The sequence below is a fragment of the Amblyomma mixtum genome, chromosome 3 (assembly GCF_055824585.1).
Source record: "Amblyomma mixtum isolate Tamu chromosome 3, ASM5582458v1, whole genome shotgun sequence".
Lineage (NCBI taxonomy): Eukaryota > Metazoa > Arthropoda > Arachnida > Ixodida > Ixodidae > Amblyomma > Amblyomma mixtum.
The window spans coordinates 60863641-60871408 of NC_143014.1; the positions used below are offsets into that span (position 1 = coordinate 60863641).

At 41.7% G+C, this 7768-nt stretch overlaps 1 long non-coding RNA gene across 2 annotated transcripts; it reads right to left on the reverse strand.

Annotated features, from left to right (window-relative positions):
• On the reverse strand, positions 1-7768 carry LOC149350369 (uncharacterized). 2 transcript variants are annotated; one of them, XR_016290355.1, is made up of 3 exons: positions 7562-7768; positions 6479-6596; positions 1-1051 (listed from the first exon to the last, which is right to left on the reverse strand). It is a non-coding gene; the product is annotated as an uncharacterized LOC149350369 (long non-coding RNA). The 2 variants fall into 2 exon arrangements; XR_016290356.1 differs by lacking the exon at positions 7562-7768 and having other exon boundaries at positions 6479-7086.

Consider the following 7768-nt stretch of genomic DNA (forward strand, 5'->3'; position numbering starts at 1 on the left):
TGATCTTTTCTTCACGAGAAATAGTTTATTGCTGTATAATAACATGCAACATGTGAAAGAAGCAGTCGAAAGAAAGCACAGAGAGGCAACCAAATGCCACGAGGCAAAGCATGTTGCAATCTTATCACACAAACAGTGCCACACAAGATGTGTTACCATGCTGTATACGCTGAGCTTGTTGATTACTGCTGGCTTGAGACAAACATCAACACAAACAGAAAAGCAGTGGTGAAAACAAGTCCAGTCAGCACTCTGGTGCTATGAGAAATTTTCGTGCGCTCCTGTGTGTTGTGTACAAAATTTGTATTGTGTACAAGCAGAACACATGAGCAGGCACCCCACCAAGGAACGATATTTCTTTACAATTACTGTAACGTGTTGAAGCACACACTCGGCAAGATGGCAGACAGTAGGCGAAAAGCACTTGGGACACTTCCTGCCCCATCAAAAACTGCAGCACCAGAGAAAACCGATCTCCATTGCCCTGCATACCACCAATAAATTGAAAGCCAAAAATATGGTCTTGCTTAAAGAAGAGCATCAAAATGATGGACTCCACTAGCTTCCTCGCAGTATGCTATCAAATTTGAAGCCGAGCAACTGCACACTGATTACTTGTGGCATAACTGCACGTGAAAACCACGGCAGTGAGTGCAATTCCCACACGCAGCTGATCATACACGTCCTGTCTGTCAGGTGGAATTCAAGTGGTGCCGTGTCCTCCTCCTCGTTGTAGGTGCCGGTGCTCCTGCTATTATCACCACTTGCCAGTGGTGTCATGGTCCTGCAGCTGAGTGTGGATGAATATGTTCTGTTGCACAATGCAAGCTGCGCTGATCTTCAAAGAGAACTCTTGACCATGCCGTACTATGACCATGACACCTTTGAAGGCACCTCATGTAATCGTTCAGGATCCCGGTTTGGCCACCTGGCTAGGTAACCAGTCCGGCCGAGAGGTGAGCAAAGATGAATCGGGCATCACGGCTCCCAAGCACATGAGACCCCATGGTGAGAGTGGTCCACCACGTCTGCATAAGATGCACACCATCACCTGCACATAAATAAATGCTGTGCACTGAATTCTCAAAACAAGCCAGACATTTGGTTTGCAAATATCTGAAATTGTTGAAGCTGCAAATTCAACTACAGTCTAGTTTTACGCATGAATTCAAACTATGCTCACTGCAAAACCGATTATTAGTATCAAAACGAACTGTTTCCATATAGCTACAGGTACTTGATGGCAGATTACCAAACTGATGGGGTACAACAAATAATTATTAAGTCTTTTTATACTCAAGCAAAGAAAATCACTACAAAATACACTGCAGGGAAGGGCACAAACTTTATTATTGATTACTAGCTTCAGTTCTTTAGTATATGAATGCTTTCACATTTTCCGCCGATCGAAATGAGGCTACCAGGATACTGTGGTCAGTAAGGGAAGGCCAAATCCACAGAACACCGCATGTCACCCACACCAATCTCCACTACCATCTGAAAAGTAGACATGATTAATTTACATTACTTTCATATGCCGTTCTCCTTCCTTGCTCCTTCCTGGACATTTGCTCAGCGGCGGTGGCGGAAGCAACAGCGGCACAGAGTAACTGCAAATCCTTCACTTTGCAGTTCTTGGCCAGGCTTGCAGCGATACACGTGGTGAACTAAAGTGGCAAGAGCGACGACGATCGGCCCCGCAAGATAACGACACAAGCAGCACCAGCCAGGAGCATATAAAAGGACAAGGCTCACCTGTGCCCCCCACACTTGCTCAGCGGCGGTGGCGGAAGCAACAGCGGCACAGAGTAACTGCAAATCCTTCACTTTGCAGTTCTTGGCCAGGCTTGCAGCGATACACGTGGTGAACTAAAGTGGCAAGAGCGACGACGATCGGCCCCGCAAGATAACGACACAAGCAGCACCAGCCAGGAGCATATAAAAGGACAAGGCTCACCTGTGCCCCCCACACTTGCTCAGCGGCGGTGGCGGAAGCAACAGCGGCACAGAGTAACTGCAAATCCTTCACTTTGCAGGTTGGTGTGCTTTCACTTATTGAAGTCATAAGAAACCTTCTGCCAAACGCCGCCGCCGCTTGAGTCTGTGCTGTTGCTGTAGTTGTTTTCTACTGTGCCGCATGCTTTTCCATCGCGAGTGCTATGGGTGATCCTGTTTGTGATATATGCCTGGTTTGTAATCAGCCACTTCCAGCAGAGGGCTCGTCCCTTACCTGCTCAGAATGCCGATACGGTTACCACTTAGGCGCTTGTTCTAATGCGACGAAAGCTGCCTACAAAGCAATGACAGATATCGATAAAAAAAGTTGGAAGTGTCAAACATGTGTAGTTTCAGCTGCTCGAGGCTCAAACATTGTAACAAAGGTACAGAAGGAGCAGTCTCTGACAGAAAGGATGCTAATGGAAATCAACAAAAAGCTCTGTGAACTACCGGAAATCAAACAGAAGTTAGATATCCTTTTCCAGGTAAAAGAGACAGTGGAAAGTATGGAAAAGTCTGTTCAGCATCTTTCAGATCAGTATGATGAAGTGCTGGCCAAAATGCAGCTTCAGTCCACTGAGATTGTCACTTTATCGAAAAGGGTTGAAAAGATTGAGGCACAGATTCAGTCAGAGAACACTAACACCGAAGTCTGCGAACTACGACAGCAAATAAACAGTCTGGAACAGTACAGCAGGCGGAATAACTTGGAAGTACATGGACTTGCGCAAACCAAAAATGAAAACTTGTTCCAAAAAATCAATGCTATAGCCCAGGACCTAGAGCTTCCTCAGTTGACTGAGCACGACGTTGAAGGCCTTCATAGACTGCCCGCTAAACGTGGCAAAACCCCGGCAGTTCTGGTTCGCTTTTCCTCACGTGTAATGAAGGACCAATGGATGGCAAAGAAGCAATGTATGCGGGAAGCTGAATCCACAGTGTACTTTCTTGACAATTTAACAGCGCAGAACAAAAAGCTCATGTGGATGATGAGGACAAGGGCCACAGAAAAGCAGTACGAATATGCTTGGCACAGTAATGGAAAGCTTTTTGTACGCAAGTGCCAGGGTGAAACGGCAATACGGATCGCGTGTGTTGCTGACCTGGAAAATATCATCTGAGCAGGCACCGCCTCTACTTCGCCTTACTGATCAGTTTTTTTCATTATTTTTTTTTGATGGCATCACAAACACAGCCTCTTTACTACAATGCTTTATCTTTTAACTCTGCGGTGCGCAGTTGTCTTGTTCACGAAAATGACATGATGTCAGTCTTTCATGTGAATATTAGAAGTCTAAAAAATAAGCACTTTGAAATGCAATCAGCTTTGGATTCCCTGAATCACAGATTTGATATACTAGCGTACACCGAAACATGGTTCACAAATCAAAATGATGTTATCTTCTTTCGTGGCTACAAGTTTGAAGGCGTGTTCAGAGAAAACCGCAGAGGAGGTGGCGTCGCATTGTATGTTAAAGAAAACCTTGACTATGAAGTTTTATCAGATTTTTCCCTTGTCGATACCCACTACGAATCGGTTGCTATAAAATGTCATAGAACACTGATCGCTTGCATTTATCGGCCCCCATCTAGTGAAAGTACCGAATTTATCAAGTTTGTGCGTGATCTTCTTGAATATGCTTGTATCGTAAATATCCCTGTTGTTTTGGTTGGAGACTTTAACATTGATCTTTTGACAAACAGCTCCCCGCGACGTCTTTTTTGTGAAACCATTGATGCATTTCTCTGCACCAATGTTATTCAGTCACCAACAAGAATAACCTTAGAGAGGGACTCATTATTAGATTTATGTGTTACAAATCATGAGTTATCAAGAGTGCTATCAGGTGTGCTTACATTTGATTTGAGCGACCATCTGCCTATATTCTGTTTTTTTCCCCGGGCGATAAAAAAAAGGAAGCAAGTACCAACTCCCCAGATAGTATATCGCAGTTTCAATCAAGAAAACTTAGCTAGGTTTAGATCCATGATGGAAAGCACTGCCTGGAGCGAAGTTTACAATGAGTTAAATCCTAGTATAGCGTACAATATCTTTCTTCAGTTAGTAAAAAGCAAATATGATACCGCATTTCCTTTGACAGTGGGAAAAACTCACAAAAAGTCTCGAAAGCGTCTCGAGAGAGTTATATCGACGAATTCAAACCCGTGACAGGCTTTTTGACAAATTCATCCAATCAAAAGATCCAGTCATACTTAAGGAATACAAAAAACTTAGAAATAAGTTAGGCTCTGATATTAAAAAAGCTAAGAAACAGTATTATCAGAATAAATTTTCAGCAGTCTCCAATTGCCCTAAGAAAATATGGGATTGTTTGAGCGACCTCATGGGAAGGGCGACAACCCATATTTCCAGCACATTAACATTCAATGGTATTGAATACAGTGGCGCTGCTTTGGCAGACAAGTTTAATGCTCATTTCCTATCCTCTGGCGAATCATCTCAGAAGCAGGATAGAAATCATGAAATTGCTCAGTATATTGCCTCTCCAATTGGTAGTTCCATATTCTTGAATCCTTGCAGCAAACATGAAGTATTCACATTTCTTAGAAGCCTAGACAAATCCACTGCGGCAGGCGCAGATGAAATTAAGGCCGAGCCTATTATTGCTGTTGCCGATCTAATTAGCTTGCCCTTGCAGCATATATGTAACAACGCGTTAGTTCAAGGTATTTTTCCAGATGGTATGAAAATTGCCAGAGTGGTTGTTTTACACAAAGGTGGCCCTTATGACAATATAAACAACTACAGACCTATATCTGTACTCCCTTTGTTTTCTAAACTGCTGGAATATTTGATCAAAATCAGACTGTGTAAGTTCTTTGACGACAGACAAATTTTTGTTAACGAACAGTTCGGATTTCGTGAGAAGAAGTCAACAGAAATGGCATTGCTTAGTATAAAGGAAAAAATATTTTCTAATATGGATGACAAACAATTTACAGTTGGACTTTTTTTAGATTTCAGGAAGGCATTTGATTCAGTTAAACATGATATTTTATTTTATAAGCTACCTTTTTACGGCATTCGAGGAGTTGCCTTAAATCTGATCCGTACTTATCTTTCCGGTCGCGTTCAGTATACATGTTTGAATGGTCATCAATCACAACCTGGTCAATTAATATACGGTGTCCCACAAGGGTCTATTTTGGGTCCAGTATTTTTCATTCTTTATATCAACGATATAATAGCCATCCCTCGAACTCCCACAATAATTTTATATGCAGATGATACCAGTGTATTTTTTTCTGGCATGCATCTTAGTAATATTCAGGCTGAGGCAAATGCATGGTTACAAGAATTGTCTTTATGGTTGAATATAAATAAACTAGAGTTAAATGTTAATAAAACAAAGCTTATTGTATTTAAGGCACGTAACAAGCCTGATAACAGTGAAATTAATCTTACATTCAAAAATAGCGTAATTGAGCGTGTTTCTTCCTACAAATTTTTAGGCATAATCTTTGAAGAACACTTGAGTTGGACCCTGCATATTAATAAGATTCATGCCAGCATATCAAGGTCATTATGTGTATTATATAAACTTCGAGACCTTGTTCCGAAATGGCTGAAGTGGCAGTTATATTATACCCTAATTCAATCACATCTCCATTATTGTTTACTTGTTTGGGGATCTACAACGAAAACTAACCTCACGAGGCTGATAACATTACAGAAAAAAGCAATACGATATGTCGAAAACCTTGCATACAATGATCATACAGGTTTGTACTTCACTAAGCATTCTATTCTAAAAATCAATGAATTATTTGAGTTGAAACTGCTTTCTTATGTGTTTAACGATTTCAAACATCATCCCACTAAATATGTTCAATTAAACTCTAGTAGTGACGCGCCTTATAAATTAAGGCACGTCAGTTACAGAGTACCATTTGTAAGGACTAACTATGGAACCGAAATGCTTTCATATTTAATTCCCAGTCTTCTAAATAAACATACACAGGCCATAGAAATTATTCAGAAATCTGTTTCCCAAAAGTCATTCAATAGAAATGCTAAAGCTTACCTCCTTTCTCGCCCGAATGATTAAAATTCTTGATGTCCCTGTTTTTCCGTCAACTCTTTGAATTCTCGTGTTTTTCTTGTTGTGATGTGTCTTGTAAATATTTACTTTAATTATGTCATTGCAAAAGTATGCACCTTCCTCCTACTTTTACCTTGTATAATTATGTGTTGTTTTTTCTAATGAGAGTGTATGAAGCTCTTGCTTCTTTTGCCGCTTGTCGTGAGCATTGTGTCGGGTGCTTGGGCCCCGTCAGGCAGAGTGCATCTGCCTTTTGCCCCTGCATCCGAGACCTTGTTGTCTAAATAAAGATCTATCTATCTATCTATCTATAAACTATATATAAATGCAATCAGATATCACTAGCCGTATACAATCTTACTCCAGGCAAACGCTCTCCCATCATGCCTGCCACAACACATTAAGCACGTGCTCACCAGTTTGGCGATTTCTATGCGGGCAGTACAGGAAAATGGAGACTGCGCACAAATGGGCCATGGATGGATTACACAGACTTCTTGTGTGCCGGAAACTTCACCGGCAGGAACAGCACACCTGTAAATAAAATGTGCAAGACTGATATATATTTTTTTCCCTTTGCCCTTACAAAAATACCGTTTTTTCTTTCACCCTCCTGCAGTCATTTCCACATGACTTCTGTTTAAATGAGGATGTAACACTTGTGAAAATTTCAGCGTGAATAGCAAAACCACCTTTGTGTGCTCCACTAATAATGCTTAAGCCCGGCTATAGTATTCTTTTAAGATTAATGCAGTTATTTTGCACCCTTAAGCAAACGACTACTTCCATCTGATTTCACCTCTGCTGCCTTTAACATTCATCAACACCAAAAACAAAGAAATCGACCAATGTACTAGCATGCTAGGCTTTGTTTCCTAAATGAAGGAAATTAAGCCGCTCTGTCAACGATCGCACCGGTGGCGCCATCTCGTGAAAAATTCAAAAAAATTCGTTAAAGATTCAGCAAAGAGGGGTATTTCGGGAGATATGCAGACGATCTTTCAACTGGCTTCTTAATGGTCACAAAAAACTTAACTTGCTCAAAACATAGTTTTGCCAAGCTAAGTTTTCTGTGACCATTAAAAAACCAGTTGAGAGAGCGTCTTCAAACCCCCCGAAACCCCCTCCTTTGCTGATTCTTCACGACCAGCAAACGAGATGGCGGCACCGGTGCGAGACGATGTGAATATCACACTTATGTTCGAATCAGGTAAGTACCCCAAGCAAACTTGGTATTAAACAATTCTGCCGAGCAAATGCCATTTCTATGCGAAATTTGAGCTCGAACAATGCGCCCGTTTAGCTGAAAGAAGCATTTTACGGGGCGCGTTTATTTCCGCAACACGCCATATTTGCTGTTGGCTCTGGCTGCTACCATATACGACGCATTTATGACAGACGTCAATCTACTTCAAAGTCATACACGAAAATCTCCTCGAAACAGTTCCTGACACTAGTCTGTAATGTCACCACCAAAATACGATGATACAATAACTCACAACTTCAGCGTCCGCCGAGCACTCCAGGAACAAAGACTTCACGAGCGGCCTGGGCCACTCTGAAACAACGCACAAAGGCTAAAATCGGCGTTACAAGAAAAATTTCAACAACTCTTAATGGCTTAACATGTTAGACGATTGTTTCAGGTCACGGCAATAGACGATTTCATTTTTCACAACCGATTACCCACGATTGGGGCCCTCAAA